At 45.4% G+C, this 22,507-nt stretch overlaps 1 protein-coding gene across 2 annotated transcripts in view; it reads left to right on the top strand.

Annotated features, from left to right (window-relative positions):
* The window catches only part of LOC122817163 (microtubule-associated protein RP/EB family member 1-like), a 633,735-nt gene that overhangs the window by 484,961 nt on the left and 126,267 nt on the right, over positions 1-22,507 (top strand). The window lies entirely within an intron of this gene.

The raw sequence follows: 22,507 nt of genomic DNA, 5'->3' as shown, positions 1-22,507 counted from the left end.
AGTGGTCAACCCTAAAATCAGTAGTCAGTGGGTAGTCTTAAGTACTTTTCACCTTGTGAAAACATTTGAGGCTTCAGAAGAGCTTTTCTTTTCCAGGTAGACTGTTTTATATATAAATACCTTCTGAAGTGATTCTGATCCTTTAAGAAACCCATTACTATAATAGAAGTGTTCTGTTATTTTTAGCATCTGAAAGTTTGGGCGGCTTTTGTAAAGAAGTGAAACTTGGTGTGGGGAAGTTTTATTTGGGCAGGAAATTCTATGGTTGAAGTGCTTGTGTTTACACTGTAACAACTTAAACTGCCATTTTCTGTAGGACTAATTTCAGACTAAAGGGTGTTTGACAGGAATTTTGTGCTGTTCATGCATTTGTTTTGGGACGTGTAAACACGTGAAAATGCAGGTGGTGTGTTTGTGCAAACTGACAGCTTCTGATTCCTTCTCACATTTTTGACCATCTGAAGCATCCTTGGTCACAGCATTGATACTCTGCTCTCCTGCTAGTCTTGACGTCTGCTCCTGGAAAGCGAAATAACTTGTCAGCTATTGCCGATTCCACTGGCTGGGTCTTTACTTCTCCCAATGCTGGAGGACTCCGTGGTGGCCAGCATTTATTCTCAGACTACTCACTCTGCCTGCTTTTGTAGCCCTTTAAGCCAGCATGATCTGGAGCCAGACACATCTTTGGCAGTTTGTCTGAGTTGGGCACAGAACAGTCTTTGCTGGGGGATTATGCTTGATGTGCCTGGGGAAAGTGGCTTCTTGACAGGGTTTTTATTCAAGTTGGTCACTCCAAATGCCTGTAAAGGAGAAAAAAAATTGAGCAGTCTTCATCTGAAGTCATATCTATTTAAAAAAAAAATCAGTTTAGTTAAAAAAAAAAAAAAAAAAAAAAAAAATTGGTATAAATCATGCAAGTCAAACTGCTGAATGAAAAACTGATAAGATAAGATGGACTCTCTCCAGTAGCCCGCCAGAAACCAAAAATCAATTCAATATAGCGATGAAATCAATGGATAAACGTTTATCAAGCTTAACACAAGCATGTTAAGTTGTCAATCTCGCCTTCATTCTTGCTTGATGGGTTCAGAGCCGATCCTCTGCTCCGACTCGGCACTTTGCTAAGCTCGAGAGTCACTTTTACCAGCTCGAGGCAGCCCCATATCCCATGATGCAAGGCGATAAGTACCTAGATCTCGTTTGCCGCTTCGCTGATGAGGTCCTCCTTTTGCCAGCTCCTGGTAAGTGTTTAAAATTATACTATTTTTGCCCCTTTTTTACCTTTTAACTTTATATTTAGCGTTTTTAGTTTAGATTAAGTCCCTTTCTGACTAGAATTTCCCTCACTCCTTAAATTTTTTAGTCAGGCCTTCTCCCCTCCCATCCTCCCCCTTGTTAGGGTGTGTGTGTGTGTGAGAGGTTAGTTATCTTAATTTTTTTTGGAATAACTGGTTCTTGGGCTGTGTTGGGTGTGTTTTTGCAACTGTCCAAGGAAACGGTCTCAGGCTTTAAGAAGTGTGACTCGTGCTGTCAGAAGATGTCTCTGACAGACTGTCACACTTCTTGCTTATACTGCCTGGGACCTCTCCACCTGCAGGACTCCTGTGCAATTTGTCATTCCTTTAGCCAGAGTCCTGCAGGAAAGGAGAAACAAATTGATTTTAAGGGGCCTACTTAAACCGGAGGGCTCTCGGCTAAGTCGGCTCAGAGTAAGACTTCCAAGTCTTCCAAGACCCAGGCTTCTGTGTCTAAGCCTGCGGCCTCGGCTCCGACTCTTTCAGAGTCGAGATCGGCTCCGGCTGGAGCCGATCCTGGTTTGCACAAACCTTCGGCACCGATGGCTATCTGTGCCGATACTGGTTCGGTCACATCGGTGTCTGCTCAGATTGGTTCCGACCACCATGTGGCTCAGGCTTCGGTGTCGGCGCCGACCGGCTCCGACACTCTTACTTTTAAGTCTGTATCTGCTCCAGCCGGAGCCGATGCATCGAGACCTTCGGTCGGTGCCGAAAAGTCTTCGGCTCCGACTGCATCCATGGTTTCGTCTGCTCCGATGGTTCCTTCGAGGAAGAGGTCCAGGTCCCCTTCCTTGGAACCGATACTCTCGGCTCCGGCCTCACCTCTCCTCTCCTCTCGGAACGGAGCCATCGGAGCCGATCATCTAGGTCATCCAGGCTTTCTGACCATGATTTCTTCGGAACGGGTTCTCTCGGACCTCCATGGGAGGGGAGCCTTCGAGGTGATGAGTGTGCTGGCCACTGGACTCAGCCAGCAGTCTGTTCCCTTAGCTCCTCCCTCTACGGTGCCTGTCGATATCTCTGCCATCTCTCTTGCTCCCGGACCCAGAGATCCTCCGCCTCAGGTTTCCCCACTGGGAAGAACCCCCTCTTCCGAGGATTCTCCTGATCAGTCAGGGGATCCTCCGCGCAAGAGGACTTGTAAGAGGAAACACGTAGACTCCCCCGAGTCTGTCACTTCAGATACCGACTTAGATGAGTCTGAGGGATCCCCAAGATCCCCCTCTGAGGATGTCTCATTTTCAGACATCCTAGAACTCCTTAAACAGAGGGGAAACTGGCCCTCCAATAATCCCTCTGAGGATGAGTCTGTATACCTGGAGGCGTTTGGATCTCGGCCTTCCACCTGCTGGGTGACTCCGCCTTTCGACCCCCTTATGCAGGTTATTGCTCGAAAGGCGTGGGCTGCTCCTGACTCTGTAGAGCCAGTTCCTAGGAGGCCTTCTAAATTTATTACTGCCCCTTCGGACAAGCAATTCCTTACTAAAGGTGTCCCTGCTGATGCCATGGTGGTGGCGGCTGCCACTAAGAAGGAACTTGCAGATCCTTCAGTACCTGTCCATCCTCCTAATAAGGACTCTAGGACCATGGATAGGTATGGTAAGCGGATGTTTTCTTAAGCGACCTTTGCTATGCGCTCGCTGAACTACTTATGTCACTTCACCAGACTACAAAGGGACATCCTTAAGGAGCTAGGTGAAGTAGTACAGGATCCCACAGCTGCAGGGGCTCAAGAAAAAATTGCTTCGCAGCTAGGAACCCTTAATTCTATTGCTAACTCCTCCATGCGACTGATATCATATGCAGCAGATGGAGCGAGTAGGGCCGCAGGTACAGGTGTGGCTCTTGGACGCCAAGCCTGGATGCGGCTCTGTAATTTTGCAGATCCCTTTAAGGCGTCCTTCACAAACTCTCCCTTTGATGGGTCGTCTGTTTGGCCCTCAAGTGAAGGAAACATTGACCAGGTGTGAGCAGGACGGCAAGACTTTCTGCCGTAGGGGTCCGTTTTTCCACCCCTTCTAGACCTTACCCTAAAGGACAGAAGGGTGGCAAAATGTGGTTCCGCAAATCCCAAGGAGTCGCACCGGATACACGTGGTCAGTTTACCCCTAGAGGCAGAGGGGGTAACAATAACAGACACCGCTCTAGAGGCAGAGGGGGTCCACAGAACCAGGGAAGCGGAGAGCCTCTGACAAGCCCTTTCAGCATCCCTGAGATGTTGCCCGACTGTCCATCCTTGGAGGCAGTCTGGGGAAGACTATCGCTGTACCCAAAAGCCTGGTGTTCCCTCACTCAAGACAGATGGGTACAGTAGATCATATCCGAGGGTTACAAAATTCCTTTCAAGGAAAGTCCCTTTTCTCACTCAAATTCCCTTCCAGATGTACCACCCGGTCTAAGGGAAATTGCAGAGTTAGAAGTATTCAAACTTCTACAAAAGAGCCATTCAGCCAGTTACAACAGACCATTCAGAGCCCGGAATCTACTCAAGGTTCTTTTTGGTCCCCAAAAAGACGGGAGACTGGAGACCAATATTGGATCTCAGCAGACTCAAGTCTGTGAGACAAGATTCCGAATGGTCACACTTCAGTCAATTCTGCCCTTCCTAGAGAAGGACAACTGGATGTGCTCAGTAGATCTTCAGGATGGATGTGCTCAGTAGATCTTCAGGATGCGTACTATCACATAAAAATTCACAGGTGCTCCAGAAGGTTTCTCCGCTTTCGGCTGGGGTCCAGTCACTTCCAATTCAGAGCCCTGCCCTTTGGTCTCACTACAGCCCCCAGAGTGTTCACCAAATGTATGGCAGTGGTCACGGCTCACCTGAGACTTCAAGGATTCCAGGTGTTTCCGTATCTAGACAACTGGCTCCTTTCAGCCGCCACCAGGCATCAACTTCTTCAAGCCAGGGATTACACAATAAATCTTTGCACTCAATTGGGAATTTCGATCAACTACGAAAAATCCTCCTTATTGCTCTGCCAGTCTATTACTTTCATAGGCGCAAACTTAAACATTGTTCGGATGTCAGCTACCCTCACAGAACAAAGAATTTCAGACATTCAAAGTCACGTGAGGATCATTCTAGCCAGCAAGAAAGTACAGGCCAGAATGGTTCTAAAGGTTAGGCCTCATGGCTGCGGCCATTACCCTTCTTCCCCTGGCCCGCTTCTATATGTGCCTGCTTCAGTGGATGTTGTTCACTCAGTGGTCTTACCAACAACTTCCGATGCGTCACCAAATTTTGGTGACACAGATTTGCAAGAATCATCTTTCATGGTGGATTACTTCTCCTCAGATTCACCAAGGCAGACCCTTCGTACCCCCAGCCCCGGTAGCCACTGTCACTACGGACGCCTCCCTGATCGGGTGGGGGTTTATCAGGGCAGGATGGTTCATGGGATGTGGCAACCGTTCGAATACCACCTGCACATAAATGTCCTAGAGATGAGAGCAGTGCTTTTAACGTTGCAAGCCCTCAACGACTTTCTTCCCTTGGGGACATTTGCAGTCCACACAGACAACATGTCTGTAGTATGGTATATCAACAAACAGGGCGGAACCAAGTCCTACCCCTTGTGTCGAGAAGCGCTCAGACTTTGGCAATGGGCGATCTCCTCTCATCTGTTTCTGGTAGCAACGCATATCCCTGGGAAAACCAACATTTTAGCGGACAGATTGAGCAGAGCTATTCTCATGCCTCACAAGTGGTCTCTCAAACAATCTATAGTGGAGGAGATTTTTCTAGAATGGGGCCGCCCATGTTGCGATCTTTTTGCTACTCCCCAAAACAGCAAATGCCCAGACTTCTTCTCTCTCTTCCACTACCAGGCCATCCCCCCAGAGACGCTCTGACCCAGGATTGGCCCCAGGGACTTTATGCTTTTCCTCCCTTTCCACTGATTCCTCAAGTAATCCAGAAAGCCACAGTTTTGAGAGCCAAAATGATTCTCATTGCTCCTTATTGGCCTCGACAAATTTGGTTTCCGTTCCTCCATCGTCACCTTTTGGTGCAGCCGTGGCATCTGGACCCATTGCCAGACCTTCTGATTCACCAATCGGGTCAGCTGCACCGATCTATCCCTTCTCTCAACCTCACAGCATGGTTGCTCCACTTCCTTCCTTAGCCAGGCTTCCTATGATCTCTAATCCTGTTAGAGATATCATAGTAGCTTCCCTAAAATCCTCCACTAGGAGGATTTATACTAGCAAATGGAAACGCTTTTCTTGTTGGGCAAAAGCTAAAAATATTGATCCCTTTACTGCTCCAGTACAAGCAGTTTTGGATTTCTTAGCGGAAATTTTCCACGCGGGATCCTCTTCTTCCACGGTCAAAGTTCAGTTGGCTGTTATCTCTAACTTTCATGTCGGGTTCGCAGACCACAACATTGTCCCACAGGCTTTGTAGAGCCTTCTTAAAAGGAATTTTTCTCCTGAAGCCTCCAATCAGGAGTCCTCCTCCTCAATGGGACCTAAATTTAGTGCTGACATCCTTGATCCTACCTCCCTTCGAGCCAGCTTTTTCATGTTCCCTGAAATTTCTTTCATGGAAAACTTTATTTCTGGTTGCTATTACATCGGCTAGGAGAGTGTCTGAACTTCACGCTCTATCGGTTCGCCCCCCATTCTGTCTTTCACAAGGACAGAGTATCATTGAGAACTAATCCGACCTTTTTACCTAAGGTAGCCTCAAAGACTAATTTAAATCAGGCTATTGATCTTCCGGTATTTTTCCCAAACTACTCAAACAGATCTGAACAAAAATTACATTATCTTGATGTTCACCGCCAACTCAGATATTATTTGGACAGAACAAAACAATTCAGGAAATCCGATCAACTCTTTGATCTTCATCTCACATTGCTGCAGTCATAACCTGTGGGTAGTCCGCTATCCTCGGTCGGCCCGAATACCAAAGTGTTAGGCTGGCGTCGGTCATGTCGCTCAGATCTGACGTCAGTACGCCGTGGTACTAAAGCGCATGACCGACGTCATATCCTCAGTCTTTCTTGCCGCATGGTCCGAAGCAGAAGCAGCGTTTGCAAGTGCCGTTCGGCATCCTGAAATTTTCGTATTCTGAGTTTCAGACCGAAAACCAAGTTGGGCTAAGTACCCCGTTGGGGAATATTTTTGTCTTTTCTTGCCTCAGTTAATTACGGATGTCAGAAAAAGTGAATAATTGTATTTCTTGTGGGAAACAGATACCTCATAGGGATTACCACTCTCTCTGTATTCCTTGCTTGGGGCCTGAGCACGACTTAGTCGGGTGTCGCTTTTGTGCTAGATTTAATAAGCGCACCATTAAACGTAGGTTAGATTGTGCGAGGCTTGTCTTCGGTAAGCGGTGTAATTACAATATGCCGTCGGATCCTCTGCCCGCTACCGCTAAGAAGCGTAAGGAAAAATCGTTAAAGTCCAAGCAGGATGAGTCGTCCGTTCCGGACGTCTGTTCTTTAGAAACTACGGTGGAATCTGTAGATCCAGCCGAGGTTTCGGCTGAGTCTCAGGGGGAGCCTTTAATTTTACAAGATGTGGCCTCTCAGGAGTTGGGTCAGGCTGAGGGGGCCTCTCAGGTTGCTGTACTCCCTTCTTTACATAAGGTGGTTAGGCCTTCTCCCTCTGTCTCTAAGGTACCTTCCAAGGCCAGGCCTGGTTTGTCTGCCTCTGGCGTCTGCCCTAGTTCTGCAGGTTCTGTACCTAAAAAACACATGCTTAAAATGGCAGAAGATTTGATTACCTTGATTAGAGGTTCTATGCCCCCTCCAGATAAGAGGCCTAGGGTGGAGCCAGAGGTGGAAGGATTGGAACATTCTTCAGATTACTCAGTCTTCGGCTGAAGACATTCAGGATTTTCCCCCTTACTCTGATTCAGACGCAGAGGATTCTAGTCCTTCTGCTTCTCCTCCAGAGGATTTTTCTTTTTCAGAAACCTTGCATTCTATGAGAGAGCATTTTAAATGGGAAGGTCAGGATTTCTCAGATTCCCGGAAGAGGCTTAGGGAGTTCTTGTTTTTACCACAGCATAGGCCCTTGGCTATACCTCCTGTTTTGGATGTTGTTCAGGATGTTTTCTTGGAGGCTTCCCTTAATCCAGATTCTTTGCCTCCTGCCCCGGTTAAGCCAGACAGGTATTAGAGTGCCAGAGGCTCATAAATATTTGTATAAGAGCCCTAGGGCTGACCCAGAAACTATTAGTCAGGGACCTAAGGGTGTCAGGGCCTCTGTTAAGAATCCAGTTCCTATGGATAAAGACTCTAGAGCTTTGGATAGGTGGGGTAAAAAAGTGTATACCTCTTCCACTCTTGCAATGAGGGCTTTGAATTGCCAGTTTCATATGCTGAAGTACCAGAATTTTCTCCTTAGTCAGTTAAAATCTAAGGTAGATGCTTTGGCAGAGGGCATAGATTGTAAGGAATTACAGGATTTAGTTAATGCCTCTGATCAGGTGGGTAAGCATTCTTTGCAGTGTGGTTTTGATGCTCTACAGGCTTCTTCCAGGGTGGCTGCCACTGGGTCAGTTCTTCGTAGGCACGCCTGGCTTAAGGATCAGAACTTGTCAGAGCATGTTAAAGCTCGAATTTTGGATGCTCCCCTTCAGTCTGAAGTTTTGTTTGGTTCTCCTGTGGAGTCAGTCTTGAAGAAAATGGAGGACAAAACTAAGTCTATGCAGACTGTTAAAGATTTTTTACAGGTGCAGCCCCCTAAGTTTAGCAGAAATTGGCCTACTAAGGGATGGGCTTACCCTTCTGATTTACAGTCTAGGGGCAGCTCTAGACGTGGTAGGGGCAGAGCACATGCACAGGGTTCTTTCAGGCCTAGGACGTGGAGTTCCCCTGCACAGTCTACAGGTGAGGGCAGGGGCCAGTCCTTTCGTAAACAGACCCAATGACCTGCATTTTCAGCTGCCCGATCCTTCCTGTCTGGCAGCTCCTCTGGGAGGAAAGTTGGCTCTTTTCAGACAAAATTGGATTTTAATCACCCAGGACAAATGGGTGTTGGACATTATAAACCGAGGCTACAAGTTTTATTTCCACACATTGCCTCCTTTCAAAGGCATGCCAGATGTTCCTCCTCAGCAAAAGGTGGAGGCTCACAAACAGATTTCTACACTTTTACAAATGGGGGCTATCCAGCAGGTCCCTCCGTCAGAAGTGGGCCTAGGTTTTTATTCTAGTCTGTTTCTTGTACCAAAGAAAGGAAACACTTGGAGGCCAATCCTGGATTTGTCTATTCTCAGGACATATTTGGACATCCCAAAATTCAAAATGTTGACTGCAACAACTTTTACCTCTGCTAGGCAAAGATCACTGGATGGTAACTCTGGATCTCAAGGAGGCTTATCTGCATATTCCTATCAGGCCCAGCTGCAGGAGATTCCTGCGTTTTCGGGCTGGGACTTTACATTATCAGTTCTCTGCATTGCCCTTTGGCTTATCTACTGCGCCCAGGGTTTTCACAGAGGTTCTGGCTCCGGTGATAGCCTTCTTCAGGTTGAGAGGAATACAAATTTATCCTTATTTGGACGATTGCCTGATTCTTGCTCAAGACAAAGACAAGCTACTTCACCATCTACAGTATGTTATGGCAGTGTTAAGGTGCCTAGGGTATTCTGTGAACGAAATAAAGTCCAGTCTAGTACCCTCTCAGGACATGTGCTTTCTGGGTGTGAGACTGAATACAGCCTCTCAGATGGCTTTTTTGACCCCGGACAAGCAAAGAAATCTGACCCTTTACTTTCACCAATTGTCTCTACGGTCCACGCTGACTGCAAGGACAGTCCTTCAAGCCTTGGGGTTCATGGCATCTTGTATTCTGGTACTTCCCAATGCCAAACTGCATATGAGGAAGCTACAATGGTATCTCAAAAGTGTATGGGCTCAACACTGCCACTATTTGGACACTCATTCAGATAATACCTTGCATTCAAAAGGAATTTTTGTGGTGGGCTCAGGAATGTCACCTAAACAAGAGACTGTGACCCGACCAGAGGCGAGTCAGATCTTAACGACCGATGCCTCAGACAAGGCTTGGGGAGCACACCTCAATGGAAAAAGGGTTCAAGACACGTGGCCTGCCAGACTTCAACATTTACGTATCAACATGAAGGAGATGTTAGCAGTCCAATTTGCATTGATGGCTTTCAAGGATCTACTTCACCCAGGACAAGTGTTGATTCAAACAGACAACACAACTGTCATGTGGTACATCAACAAGCAAGGGGGAACCCATTCGTACCCTCTTTGCAGGCAAGCTATGATTTTGTGGGAGACTGCTCTCAGTTTGCACCTCACTCTTCAGGCAAGGTTTCTGCCAGGAGCACAGAACTCCTTAGCGGATGTTTTGAGCAGACAGATGGTCGATCCCACGAGTGGAAATTGGATACTCATGTATTTCGACAGTTGACAGTGATTTGGAGGACTCCAGACATAGATCTGTTCGCTTCTCCACTAAATTTCCAGCTGCCAAAGTTTTGCACAAAGATGTTTCATCCAAAAGCTTGGAAAGTGGATGCTCTATCATTCAGTTGGAACAATCTTCACGTCTATGCCTTTCCTCCTCTGCCTCTTCTTCCCAAGGTGCTCTTGAAGGTCAGACAGGACAAGCCTTCTATGATTCTAATAGCTCCAGATTGGCCACGACAGCACTGGTACCCTCTGCTGAGGAGTTTAGTACAGGAGCCTCCTTGGCCTTTGCCATCAACTCCACACCTATTGTCTCAGGCAGGCAATCACTTCCTAAATGTCAGGATACAGTCCCTGCACCTGACAGCCTGGCATATTCTGTTCTAGACCCTGGAGGGTTGCAGCTTCCTCAAGTTTTGAATGTTATTTTGGAGGCCAGACGGCCTAGTACAAGGAAAGTTTATGCTGATAAATGGAGGAGATTTTTTCTTTGGAGCAAAGCAAACAGCTTTGATGTTTCAGTACCTAATTTGAGTGTTTCACTTCAGTATCTTACAGAATTACTAGACAAAGGTTTGTCTTTCTCCTCTGTAAAAGTTCATGCTGCAGCCATTTCTGCTCACTATGACTGTGACCCACCATTATTCTCTCATCCTTTGTTCAAGCAATTTCTTAGAGGGGCAAAGAACATAAGACCCCCACGTAGAGCTCCTACTCCTTCCTGGGATCTCAATTTTGTGTTGGAAAAACTCACTTTACCTCCTTTTGAACCTGCAGCTACGTCTGAGTTGAAGTTTTTGTCTTGGAAGACTGCTTTTTTGTTGGCTATTACGTCTGCTAGAAGGGTATCTGAATTACAGGCTAATGGCAGTTGAGCCCTTCCTGATTTTTCATAAGGATAGGGTATCCCTGCGTACTAACCCTACTTTTATGCCTAAAGTTGTTTCAACTGTGGCCTTGAACCAATCTATTCATTTGCCTACATTTTATGCTGATCCCCAAAATAAAGGGGAGAAAATTTTGCACTCTTTGGATATTCACAGGCAGTTGCGTTATTATTTGAGCAGAACTAAAGGGTTCAGACAGTGTCAACAGTTTGTTTCTTTTGCTTTGGGTTCTCAGGGGAAACCTGTTTCTAAACAAACTATTTCTAAGTGGATTGGCCATTGTATTGCTTTTTGTTCTCATCATGGTAAGGAGGTTCCGGCTGGAATCAGACCTCATTCCACTAGGGCTACTGCCACTTCTACTGCTTTTTTAAGGGGTGTAGCTACTAAAGATATTTTGGAGGCAGCTACTTGGAGTTCTGTGCACGCTTTTTCTAAACATTATCTCCCTCTTTATTCCAAGTCTAGAGCTGGGTTTGCCACTGCAGTTTTACAGGGCATGTTAGCAGCTCCCAATGCTTTATGATTTTGCCAACCTCCCTTTACCTTTGCTTTGGGATTCTACCCACAGGTTATGACTGCAGCAATGTGAGATGAAGAACATAGTACAGTTTTGTACCTACCATAAATGTAGATGTTCGAAGATCCACATTGCTGCAGTCCAGTTTACCCTCCCTCCTTCCCCACTGTAGTTTGGGGTGATTGGGTGGTTTGGGTTGTCAATATTGTTTGTACATGGGTGGTTGGATGTTTTTCCTGTTTGGCTATGGCCTTTCTTTTTAGGGCCTTCTGACATCTGGGGCAAGAAAGACTGAGGATATGACGTCGGTCATGCGCTTTAGTACCACGGCGTACTGACGTCAGATCTGAGCGACATGACCGACGCCAGCCTAACACTTTGGTATTCGGGCCGACCGAGGACAGCGGACTACCCACAGGTTATGACTGCAGCAATGTGGATCTTCGAACATCTACATTTATGGTAGGTACAAAACTACTTTTCTTATGCTGATAACAAAAGGCCTTCCTGTCTCAAAAGTGACCTTATCTAGATGGCTTTCTTCTGTCATCTCTGAAATTTATCAGATCAGGGGAAAACAGCTGTGCTCAACCTAAAGCCCATTCAACCAGAAGCTTAGCCACTTCCACAGCCTTTCAAGCTAGACTTCCATTACACTATCTGTGCAGCAGCCACTTGGGCCACTCCTCATACCTTTGTTTCCCATTACAAATTGGATTTGGCCTCCAGGGACAGAGCCAGTTTTGGCTCTTCAGTTCTCAAGAGTCTGTTCCATTGAGCCACCCAGGATAGAGGTGCTAGGGACGCGGTCCCATCAAGTAAGAATGAAGGCGAGATTGACAACTTAGCATTAAGTTATGTACCTACCATAACGTTCCATGTTAGTTGTCTTCTCTCGCCTTCTTTCTTGCGACCCTCCCTCCTTCCCCCTGGCCTGGACAGACCTTTCTCTCGACATGGAAGCATGCTTCTGAAGACCATACAGTGCTGGTCCTACAACCATCCTTCAGGTTTTTTCTCTTCCTTTTGGAAGTTATTTATGCTAGGTGTTATTGCCTATAGACAAACGAGATCTGGGTACTTACCGCCTTGCATCATGGGATATGGGGCTGCCTCGAGCTGGTAGAAGTGACTCTCGAGCTTAGCGAAGTGCCTAGTCGGAGCAGTGGATCGGCTCCGAACCCATCAAGCAAGAAAGAAGGCGAGAGAAGACAACTAACATGGAACGTTATGGTAGGTACATAACTTCTCATTTTCGTCCGTTTGAAAAACCAACTTCAGAACGAATGTCATCCAACAACCCCCTATATATCCTTTCATTTCCTATCACATGGTCACACTGGAATACATTAAATACAAAATTACATTGCAATTTTAAGACATCATACGAAAACAAAAGGTAACGTAATTACTGTTCTAGAATACAACTCTGGGTACTTCGTTGATACACTGAATCAACCTAGACAGAAATATGTAGATGAAGGATAATAAAATAATAAAAGATGAATAATGAATTCCTACGACTGCAGACAACTTTACCTGCATTAAACTACAAGGCCCCTAGATAATGTACAATTGGTAACTACTTAATGTAATGCTACGTGTTTATGCTTTGTGTTTTATACTTCATTTTACATTTGATTTTGTTTTGCATATTGTTATACAGAATCCTATAAACCAATCATAAAATCAGTAATAAAACATCCCTAAACACCTAAGTGGCCCTAAAAAGACGACCTAAGAGAATACTGCCTCTGTGTATAAAAATTAAACTTGAATATAGCCAAAAAATACTGACTATGTATGTTGAACTAGTGGTGTCAATGGATACAATTAACTGTACTTATATTAAATAAAATCTGTGGACTTGTATGTCACCCAGAATTTCTGAATTACCTCAAATACCTTCCTTAGGGTAAATTAAGGATAGTATATATAAACTTCAAAAAATATTACAAAATAAATGTATTAAATAGAAAGTAATACTATTAGTATAATAATCCAATCTACAGCATTCAAAAAAACCTTGCTAGATTCTAAAGCATGGACTGTTCACATTGATGCCTGGGTGATGACAAGCATCCAATCTTAATTGCCAAACCAACTCTCTACCCTCCAAGATGAGTCTGGTCCTCCCCTTCCGTCAGACTGAACTTGATCGATTACTTAATGTAAATACATTTCGCTGGTTCTCCCTAATATGTTTAGCTAGGGTGTTCTCAATCTTGCCCTTTCTTATGGCTTACAAATGTTCATACATACGCTCTTGGAGTTTTCTATCTGTTTTCCTGACATAAAAAGCCGGGTGATGGGAAAACTTAGCCAAGTATACTATTTGAACTAGTGCAAATTAAATCTACCTTGTATCCCATACTTTATACCCCTAACTTCAAAAGGCGAACCCTCTGAAATATTCTTGCAGTAACAGCACGATGTCCTTCATGGATGCATCTGCAGTCATAACAAGTGGGTTGTCCTGTCGTCAGGCAGCCCTGCAGTCGGCCGGATTCCAAAGTCCGGGTCCGGCTTCGGCTGATGTCGCACTCCACCCGACGTCATCTCTGTTGGTCTTCGGGTATAAAAGCATCAGCCGACACCATTTTCCTCAGTCTTTCTTGCCGCGCGGCGCCCGAAGCAGAAGCTGTTCGCAAGTGCCGGTCGGTCGGATCCAGAGATTACTTCTACCGAATACTACTTCGAAGACTTCTAAAGCTAAGTACCCCGTTGGGGACTCTTTCTTGCCTCAGCCGATGTCAGAAAAAGTTAACAATTGTTTAGCCTGTGGGAAACAAATACCTCAGTAAGATTTCCACTCTTACTGTCTGCCTTGTTTAGGCCCAGCCCACGACGTAGCAGCCTGTTCGGCCTGTGCCTCTTTCAACCGAACGCTTAGGCGTCGGTCGGAGTTTGCAGAACAGTTTTTCGGTACTGATTTTGCGTACATTATGCCGTCGGATCCTCCGACTACCCAATCTACCAAAAAACGCAAAGATAAAGACCGACACTCGCGGTCCGCGGTTTCGGCCGAAACCACGGTAAAGCAAACCGTGAGTGTCTCGGTTTCGGCCGAAACCGAGAAAACTGATCAAAGTACAGCTGAACCTAATCTTACAACTGAGGCCCCTGCTACAACTCTTGAATCGACCTCAGAAATTGTACCCACTACGGTGGTTGACTTATCAGACACCATCCCCTTGGATGTCTCTACCCCAGCACGTGGTGCTGCTAGGCCTCCAGCAGCCATGTCCATTAAGGCCTTCGCCAGGGCTAAAGCAGCCAAGACCACTAAATCAATGCCTGTTAAACCCCCCACATCCAGGCCCTCTTCTAGTTCTCAAATGCTTTCTTTGGCTGAAGATTTAATTTCTTTAATTAGAGGATCTCAATCTCACCCAGACAGGGCCTCTCAGCCCCCAGAGAAAGAGACCTAGGGCAGAGCCCCCTGAGCCAGTGTCTTCTGATGATTCTGCTGATGAATCAGACATAACTGACCAGCCAGAGGCTCCCTTCTCCAATTTTGAAGATTCTGATGCTGAAGAATCCATTCCAGCTGCTTCCCCACCAGAAGAATTCTCCTTTGGGGAAACCTTGCATGCCATGCGAGAACAGTTCCAATGGCAGCAACAGGATTTTTCAGACTCCAGAAAAAGACTTAGGACCTTTCTGCACCTCCCACAGCACAGGCCCTTGGCTATACCTCCTGTTCTCTCTGTGGTGGATGATGCTTTCAATGATGTTTGCTCCGCTCCAGATTCTTTACCCCAGCCCTGCCAAACCAGACAGATTTTACAGGGTGCCAGATACTCATCACCACCTTTACAAGGCCCCTCTTGCAGACCCAGAAACTATATCCCAGGGTCCCAAGGCAGTAGCAGCGACCACAGCTAAAACCCTATTCCTTCTGAAAGGGAAGCAAGGTCATTAGACAGATGGGGTAAAAGGTCTACACTTCAGCTACTCTCTCAGCTAGAGCTTTAAACTGTCAATTTCACATGATACAATACCAAGAGTTTATGCTTGATCAGTTAACTAAAAACTAACCACTGATGAATCTCTTGATAAGAAATATGTATTAGAGATGGTAAATAACATACAACAAGTTAGCAACCATTCCTTAAAATGTGGCTATGATGCACTGGAGGCTTCATTTAGATCAGCCATGACAGGCACAGTGATAAGAAGGCATGCATGGCTAAAGGAACAAGCTTTACCGGATCATGTTAAAGCTAAGTTGCTAGATGCTCCTATGGACAAGACAAGTTTGTTTGGTACACCTGCCCAGCAGGTTATGAAGAAAATGGAAGAAAAGGCAAAATCTGTTCAAACTGTCAAAGATTTCTTGCAGGTTCAACCCCAAGGTTTAGCAGGAACTGGCCTGCCAAAATTGGTCCTTTCCTGACTCCACAAAATTTCAAAGGGGCAGGAATAGACGTTCCAGAGGCAGAAACCAATCCAGAGGAGGGGCCTACAGAGGACGACAGTGGCAAGGTAACAACAGAGGCACAGACACAGCCACTGCCACTACATCAGCACAACCACAGTGACTTAATCCTAACTCCGCCTACCAAGGAACAAATAGCAGCTCCTGTAGGCGGAAAGTTAACCTTATTTTCAAAGAACTGGCACTACATAACAAAAGACAAGTGGATTTTACAAACCATAGATCAAGGTTACCGGTTTCACTTCCACACTTTACCAGTCAAAAGAGGAATGCCAAATCTACCTCCAAATCAAAAAACAGAGGCTCTACGCCAGATAATGGAGTTAGCAAACATGAGAGCTGTGGAAAGAGTGCCAAAAGCAGAACAAGGAAAGGGGTTCTATTCCAGACTATTCCTAGTTCCAAGAAAGGAAAAAAGTTGGAGACCAATTCTCGACCTGTCCACCTTAAATACATACATCATTGTCCCAAAATTCAAAATGCTGACCCTACAGCAACTTCTTCCCATGCTGGGCAAGGAGTCTTGGCTGGTAACTCTAGATCTCAAGGAGGCATTCCTGCACGTCCCCATTCGACCAATCTGCAGAAGATACCTCAGATTTCTTGCAGGATCAGAGCACTATCAATTCTCAGCATTGCCCTTTGGCTTATCTACTGCCCAGAGTATTCACAAAATGCCTGGCATCAGTAATCGCCCATTGCAGACTACAGGGAATTCAAATTTACCCATACCTGGACGACTGCCTACTACAAGGGGACAACAAAAGCAAGCTGACAACAGATTTACAAAGGGTCATTTACTTGCTACAAGGACTGGGATACACAGTCAATTTACAAAAGTCAAGGCTGATACCATCCCAAACAAGGACATTCTTGGGCTGAATTGGACACAGTACAACAAATGGCATTCCTGACTACAGAAAAACAAAAAGAACTTCCTCTACTTCTTGGCACTAACAAAACTGAACAAGTTAACAGCAAGAAAAGTTCTGCAGGCCTTGGGCTTCATGGCATCATGCATCATCTTGGTCCCATTTGCCAGACTACATATGAGGAAACTACAGTGGTACCTAAAGAATTTATGGTCCCAACACAGACACAGTCTAGAAACAGAAATTCCACTAATTCCATGCTTAAAACAGGAGTTCCTATGGTGGGCTCAGGCATGCCAGTCAAACCCAGGCCTACCCTTTCGCAGATGTCAACCAAGCCAGACCATCACAACAGACGCTTCAGACCTAGGATGCGGGGCCCACATGCTGGACAAATGCGTGCAAGGATTGTGGACACAGGATCAACTTCACCTACACATCAATCTAAAAGAAATGCTGGCAGTAAAACTGGCAATCCAAAAGTTCAAACCATTCCTCAGAGGGCCAGTTGATGAGGACAGACAACACCACAGTCATGTGGTACATCAACAAACAGGGAGGTACTCATTCATACCCCCTATGCAGAATGACCTTGGAGCTGTGGACCCTGGCACTCAGCTACAACATTCAGTTACAGGCAATATTTGTACCGGGGAAAGACAATACTCTAGCAGACATATTAAGCAGAACCACTGTGGATGCCCACGAATGGAAGCTGCACCCGGACATCTTCAAGACCATCTCAAAGAAATGGGGAATGCCACAGATAGACCTATTCGCATCACCTCTCAATCACCAGCTCAAAAAATTCTGCACAAGGACATTCCACCCACTAGCATGGAAAGTGGACTCACTCTCCTTCAACTGGAAAGGCCTAACAGCATATGCATTCCCACCTCTTCCTTTGATACACAAGGTACTACTAAAAATCAAGGAAGAATGTCCAAGGATAATCCTGATAGCTCCAAACTGGCCAAGACAGCACTGGTACCCACTACTGAAGAGCATGTCTCGGAACAATATGTGGCCAATACCCCTGATGCCTTTGATGTTAACTCAGAACAACTACAGCATCATACATCCAAACCTAAAACGCTGCAACTGACTGCATGGAACATCACATAGCAGCAGCTAATCCAGAACTTTCCCAAAGAGTTAAAGACATTATTCTTGAAGCACGCAGACCTTCAACAAGAAGGAACTATGCTGGAAAATGGAAAAGGTTTGTCATTTGGAGTACGGAAAGAGGAAAAGATGTGTCAAACATAGATATGCCTAACATTCTGGAGTATCTGGCGAACTTCTTCATTCAGGCCTGTCCTACTCCTCCATCAAGATACATGCATCAGCTATTTCAGCAGAATACAGCTTTGATCCACCTGTTTTTCGCACCCTTTGCTCAGGCAGTTCCTCAGAGGAATCAAGAATGTAAAACCTCCAAGGAAACCACCATTACCAGCTTGGGATTTAAACTTTGTGCTAGAAAAGTTGACACTATCACCCTTTGAACCAGCAGCAACAGCAGACCTACAACACCTGTCATGGAAAACTGCTTTCCTACTGGCAATTACTTCAGCAAGGAGGGTTTCAGAACTACAGGCCTTAATGGCAGTGCAACCCTTCCTAATCTTCCACCAAGATAGTGTCCATGAGGACTAATCCTACATTTATGCCCAAGGTGGTATCCAGAGTATCTTTAAACCAGGCAATCCACCTACCTACCTTCTTTCCCAACCCACAAAACAGAGGGGAAAGAATACTGCATACCTTGGATGTACATAGACAGCTACGCTACTACTTGGACAGAACAAAAAATAGAAAGACTGACCAACTTTTTGTAGCCTATGCAACAGGAAGGGAAGGAAAAGCTATTTCCAAACAGACTATCTCCAAATGGATAGGAAATTGCGTACGATACTGTTACTCCTTCCATGGAAAACCAATTCCACAGAACATAAGACCTCATTCTACAAGGGCAACAGCCACTACCACAGCCTTCTTACGAGGAGTGGCAACCAAAGACATTATTGAGGCGGCTACTTGGACCTCCGTGCATACATTTGCCAAGCATTATAATTTGCCTCTATATTCCAGATCCCGAGCAGGATTTGCCACTGCTGTACTGCAAGGGATCCTAAACACACCATAATCTACCTTTATCCTCCTCCCCTAGTTGGCTATGGTATTCTACCCACTTGTTATGACTGCAGATGCATCCATGAAGGACATAGTACAGTTTTGTACCTACCATAAATGTAGATGTCCGAACTGGATAGCATCTGCAGTCAGGATTACCCTCCCGCCTTCCCCTCTGTGGTACTCCTAGGGTGTTTACCCTCCTAATAGCTAGCTGTTGGGGGGGAGTCTTTTATGGTGTATTTGTTTGTATATATGTACATATATGCTTATTTTTTGTGTTTACCTCTATCTATTTGGAAACATTGGCATCTAACCAAATTTTAGCCTGCAAGAGGGCTACTGGCATCTGGGGCAAGAAACACTGAGGAAAATGGCGTCGGCTGATGCTTTTATACCCGAAGACCAACAGAGATGACGTCGGGTGGAGTGCGACATCAGCCGGACCCGGACTTTGGAATCCGGCCGACTGCAGGGCTGCCTGACGACAGGACAACCCACTTGTTATGACTGCAGATGCTATCCAGTTCGGACATCTACATTTATGGTAGGTACAAAACTGTACTTTACATTTATACATACCCACTCTAAAGCTTAAAACTTTGGATTTCCTCTCTAGAATATTTAAATTATATCCCCTGTTGAACACCATCTTTGGATGTCCCATTAGTTTCTTCCGGGCAGTTCTATCCTGTGTAATCAAATTCCAATTTTTCTGGATGATACAAATGATTTCTTTCACATCCATACTGTCAAAATGAAACTACACTGATTAAGCTCCACCTTGGCTGGACTGAGACTATAATTGCCCTGGGAGACTAATCTGATTAAGAATGGGTCCGTAAAAAACAATCTATGTATCCAACGTGAGTTCTGAAGTTAGATCTACTGGGTAACCTCAGACTTGTCATGAAGTTACATTCCTCCAAAAAGTCACTATCATTGGTCACCATCCTTGCGGCTCTAACGAGTTCTGCGAATAGGTGACAACTGGTGAACTGCAAGTAACTATTGGAATAAGTTTCCTTCCGGTGTATTCTAGCGATGAAACTGCTATTAACTTTGTCCATCAGATCTACATCTAAATATGAAATCTCATCCAAAGCAAAGCACAAAGTAAACCTAAGGAACTCAGTTGAAGTGTTGAATAGTAATTGTATATATAAATATAAATATATATTTTTGTTTTTGTATGATGTCTTAAAATTGCAGTGTAATTTTGTATTTAATGTATTCCAGTGTGACCATGTGAAGGGATATATAGGGGGGTTGGATGACTTATCCGTTCTGAAAAAGTTGTTTTTTTCAAACTGACGAAAAGCTTGTGAGCTTAATAAACGTTTTTATCTGTTGATTTCATCGCTGCATTGAATTGTTTTTTTGGCTTCTGGAGGGCTACTGGAGTCCATCTTATCTTAAATCATGTAAGTCGACATATTCCTGAGGAAGACATGGATGGTTTTGATGGTGCTTCCTCTCTTGCTGATTCACAAACCCGAAAATCTGAGGAAAACTGGTCCTCAACCTCTTGAGGAATTTTTTCTATTGCCAGGATAAATGAGGATCCGCTGCCTGCGGTGACCCGGATGTCTGGCACATCTATGAAAGCTTAGCCTGGCTGCTGTATGGTGCATGGGACATCACACGTAGGTATAAACTGTGGGCATAAATGTGATGTCTGCATGCACTGACCTCAGAACTGAATGCCCCAGCCGGACAGCAGTTTAAGGATAGCAGACAATGTCATTCAGTAAGGGGAAAAAATAGAAATGAGGTCCTAAGAGGGGGTAGGAGGGATAGGAATACTGCAACATGGAAGAGGGCATCTATGGTGAGATTTTGCACAACTAGAATACCAAAGCTCAGCACGTGATATGGGAGGAGAGAGGAACTCTATTCTCCAGTGGAGGATTCCTTGTAGGTTCATAGGTGTGTACTAGGCTAACAGCCTTGGAGCCTATATAAGCCTAGCCCAGGAAGATTCCCTGGCATCATGCCACCCAAAGTTAGGTGTTCTTTGTTTCACTGTTGCAGTCATCACATTTGGGTTATCCCTGCTAAGGTAGCCCTCAGTCGGCCCGAATACCAGAGGCTTAGTATTTCTGCATTTGCTGCAATCTCTCCAGGACTGACGTCATGTTTAGTGTTATAAATTAAGGCAGCCGACGCCATTACATCAGTCTTTCTTGCCAAAGAGCCCTAAGCAGGCCGCTACCTGAGTTTTTCATTTCTGAAATTGAAGTCTTCTAAAAGCGAAGTACCCCGTTGGGGATCCTCTTCTTGCTCTAACCGATGTCAGAAAGTTAATTGTCTCGCCTGTGTAAAGCAAATATGACACGTTTTCATTCCTGTTGCATCACTTGCTTAGGCTCAGACCATGACGTTCCCCCGCTGTCGCTTTTGTGCTCTGTTCGACGCCAGAACTACAAGTAAGTCAGGCCTTTACTGTAGTTAGATATTTACGCTCAGTCCTCTAATTCCGATATGACATCAGTAAGCCATTCGACAGGTCTTCTGAAAAAATGTAAGACCGCACAGGTCCAAAACTGACTATGCTGACACTTCCGTTAAGCTAATTGTCGGCTCTCTGGTCTTCAGTGAGGTGCTTTCACAGTCCCTGTTGCCTGCTTCTGTGGATTTGCAGGCCGCTACAGAGACCCTTTCGGAGTCTGCTATGCTGCAATCCTTAATCAAGGATACTGCAGATATCTCTAAATTGGATGGGTCTGGAGCCGTTGAGCAGGCACCGGCTTCTGAGGAAGTACTTCGCACTACCGATTCTTGACCGACTTTTGCATCTACCGTTTCGAAAACTACCAATTTTCTAAGGTCCAGGGTATGCACCACACCCAAGAAACAGATGACCATATCTGAAGCACCTGCTTCCTTGAAGTCTCAGATGCTTAAAATGGCAGAAGACCATTATGCATATCAGGTTAAGCCAGGCTACCCCTTTCAAAAGAAAGATTTGTCCCCAGTAGTTTTATCTGAACAGGAGTCCATTGACTCTGACGCATCTGATTTTGAAGATATGCAACCCCTCTCCGTGTAGAAGGATTCTGATGCAGAGGAATCCATCCCTTCAGCCTCTCCACCCAAGGACTTTTCCTTTGGGGAGACCCTATATACCTTAAGGAAACATTTCCACTGGAAATGTCAGGACTGCCCTCAATCAAGAGACTCTTGGAATTCCCAGATCTTCCACAACACAGACCTCTGGCCATTCCTCCTCTCCTGGATGTTGTGCATGATGTGTTTATGGAATCCAGTTAGACTCCTAACACCATCCCTCCTGCACCCAGGAAATCAGAGGTACTAGAGTCCCTGACTCTAATTTCTATTCAGAAATCCTACTGCTAACCCCAAGGTTCTCTTTCAGGGACCTGAAGGAATGAAAGCAACTTCTGCTAAGAATCCCACCCCCTCAGATAGGGATTCCTGAGCATTAGACAGATGGGGTAAACTATACACCTCTGCTACTCTTGCTACATATGCTGAAATATCAACAGCATACCATGGAACTCCTCAAAGAAAATCTTCCTTTCCTCTTTGTGCAGAAAATAGTTACAAGAGTTAATGCAATCTGCAAGTCAAGTAACGAAGCACACCTTACAATGTGGTTTTGATGCCCTAGATGCATCTTGCAGGGCAGCAGTCACTGGTTCTAGCCTTAGAAGGCATGCTTGGCTAAAGGAAAAGCCCTTACCCAGACCATGTCCAATCCACATTATTGGACTGCACAAAGACAACTTATTTGGCACCAAGGCGGAGAAGAAACTGTTAAATCTGTGCAGACCTTGAAGGTCCAGCCACCGAGGTTCAGTAGACATTGCCCCTCCAAGCACTGGCCCTTTCCTGCCCCCACCAGGTCAGCTCAGCCCAGGCCCCCATTCTGCAGTCCCAGTGAATACAAAGATCTAAGCAATGGAGTTCTTCCTCTTCAAAAACAGA

Source organism: Protopterus annectens, chromosome 12.part0, assembly GCF_019279795.1.
Source record: "Protopterus annectens isolate FY-2018-M chromosome 12.part0, PAN1.0, whole genome shotgun sequence".
Classification (NCBI taxonomy): domain Eukaryota; kingdom Metazoa; phylum Chordata; order Ceratodontiformes; family Protopteridae; genus Protopterus; species Protopterus annectens.
Note: the sequence above shows the minus strand (reverse complement) of the source record. Positions and strands in the feature narration are given on the sequence as shown.